This window comes from Scyliorhinus canicula, chromosome 6 (assembly GCF_902713615.1).
Source record: "Scyliorhinus canicula chromosome 6, sScyCan1.1, whole genome shotgun sequence".
NCBI classification, from domain to species: Eukaryota; Metazoa; Chordata; class Chondrichthyes; order Carcharhiniformes; family Scyliorhinidae; genus Scyliorhinus; species Scyliorhinus canicula.
This window is the reverse complement of record NC_052151.1, coordinates 223,117,293-223,119,792: the sequence shown is the minus strand read 5'-3', so window position 1 is coordinate 223,119,792 and position 2,500 is coordinate 223,117,293. Positions and strand designations below refer to the sequence as shown.

The window sequence follows — 2,500 nt, the reverse complement described above, 5'->3', positions numbered from 1 at the left end:
CCGGCACAATCGGTATTCCTAATCCTGAATTGGGACCGGCACCATCGGTATTCCCGAACCCGGATTGGGACCGGGATAATCGGTATTCCCAGCCCAGATTGAGACTGGCACGATCCGTATTCCCGAACCCGAATTGGAGCCGGCACCATCGATATTCCCGAACCCTGATTGGGACTGGCATGATCGGTATTCGCAGCCCAGATTGAGACTGGCACGATCGGTATTACTGGACCCGAATTGGGACCGGCATCATCGGTATTCCCAGGCCAGATTGGGACTGGCATGATTGGTATTCCCAGCCCAGATTGAGACGGGCATGATTGGTGTTCCCGATCCCGGATTGGGACCGGCAGGAGCGGTATTCCCGAACCAGGATTGAAACCGTCACCATCTATATTGATTTGTTCTACCTCATAGCTCCCCTCCCCCACTCCCAGCGAGCCCCGATTAATACTCTTTGACTATTAGGGAATGGAGAGCACATTGGTTGCCCTTGACTTGGAACTGTTGATCACCGCCTTCGCTCAGCATGTGGGGCAAACCCACCCTGAGATCTTCCCCCTTCCTTACCGGGTGACTAATGATTCTGAAGTGTGGACAATCCTCCAACTCTCTGTACACGGGGTATCGGCTGACACACCAGCTGGGATCTCCTCCTGCCCCTGGGAGACTGGTATGACCTTCAGCCTGGGCAGCAACACACTTTCCTCTCTCCCATCAACTCCAGGAGACGGTCATGAACCCAGAGACCCTGGTTCCATGGCTGCGAAGTACCCACCATGCCCAATTTATGCCGAAGATAATTAATACCCATCATCCATGCCTCTGAACCATAGCAATGTCATTGATATTAACCAGGATGTGGAGATGCCGACGTTGGAATGGAGTGGTCACCGTAAGATGTCTCACAACACCAGATTAAAGTCTAACAGGATTGTTTCAAACACTAGCTTTCGGAGTGCAGCTCCTTCCTCAGGTGAATGAAGAGGTGGGTTCCAGAAACATATATATAGACAAAGTCAAAGATGAAATACGATACTTTGAATGCGAGGCTTTGCAGGTAATTAAGTATTTACAGGTCCAGGCGGTGGGGCAGGAGAGAGGAATAATCACAGGTTAAAGAGGGGTGAATTGTCTCCAGCCAGGAAAGTTGGTGGATTTCGCAAGCCCAGGCTAGATGGTGGGGGATGAATGTAATGCATCATGAAATCCAAGGTGATTATACTTCACTCCAGTTGCTCCATCTGGCTCTGTGAGGACTTAATTACCTGCAAAGCCTGGTATTCAAAGTATTGTCTTGCATCTTTGACTTTGTCGATATATGTGTTTATGGAATCCACCTCTTCATTCACCTGAGGAAGGAGCAGTGCTCCGAAAGCTAGTGATTTGAAACAGTAATTGGACTTTAACTTGGTGCTGTAAGATATCTTACTGTTGACATGAACTGTTACCTTGACAATGTAATTGATATGGTGTTACGATCTAAAGTATTGGAAATGTTGCCGCAAACATCTGCTCCTCCTCCGTGTGCCTTCCCAACAACCTCTCGGGCGAACATGTGGCTCATTGCCCCTGTCTCCATATGTCGCCCATGGTGACCTCTTTCTGCCTGTCCTGTACCTGGGGGAGGGGGGAGGTATGAAGGTGGGCCTCGCGATTGGAGCAACGTGTATATGGAGAGAGATGGAATGTGTTTCTGCTGATATTTCCTGTTCTTGCCCCCTCCCTGACCCTCCCCCTTCACAGACAGACCTCCGAAGCCCATCGTGACGCTGGCCCGTCCCTCAGTCCGATTCCAGCAGTTTCTCCAGGTAACCTGCCGGGCTACACCTGCCTTTCCTGGGAGCACCTTCCACTTCCAAAGGACGGGTGGGGGAGGGCTTATGCTTGCCCACGCAGCATCGCAGAGGGGCTACACCGTGCAGTTCAGCATCAACAACCTGAATAGCAGCAACACCGGCAATTACATGTGTTGGTATACGTTCTGGTGGCTGGGGACGATACGCATCTCCGAACCCAGCGAGCACCTGAGAATAGACGTAGCAGGTAAACTCCGGGAGCCAATGGATATCCGACAGAACCAGCCCCGCGCTGCAAAATCCATGGCCAGAATTCAACTGGGGGAGGAGGGGGCTGGGAGGGGCTAGCATTGTGAGGCACTCTTCGTGACTTCATTATGCAGAGTGGGAGCTAAGGGGGGAGATGGGGACACGGAGGGGGGGGGGGTGGGGGAGAGGGGAGAGTGGGGGGAGAGGGGAGAGTGGGGGGGGAGAGAGGGGAGAGTGGGGGGAGAGGGGAGAGTGGGGGGGGGAGAGTGGGGGGGGGAGAGGGGAGAGTGGGGGGAGAGGGGAGAGTGGGGGGAGAGGGGAGAGTGGGGGGGAGAGTGGGGGGAGAGTGGGGGTGAGAGTGGGGGGAGAGGGGAGAGTGGGGGGGAGAGGGGAGAGTGGGGGGGAGAGGGGAGAGTGGGGGAGTGGGGGGGAGAGGGGAGAGTGGGAGTGGG

At 54.1% G+C, this 2,500-nt stretch overlaps 1 protein-coding gene across 1 annotated transcript in view; it reads left to right on the top strand.

The window, feature by feature from the left end:
• The window catches only part of LOC119968049, a 33,342-nt gene extending 31,254 nt beyond the window's left edge, over positions 1 to 2,088 (top strand). The window contains exon 8 of the mRNA XM_038801147.1: positions 1,747 to 2,088. The gene's annotated coding sequence lies outside the window, so the exon portion shown is untranslated. The remainder of the gene's footprint in view (positions 1 to 1,746) is intronic.
• Positions 2,089 to 2,500: the final 412 nt, after the last annotated feature.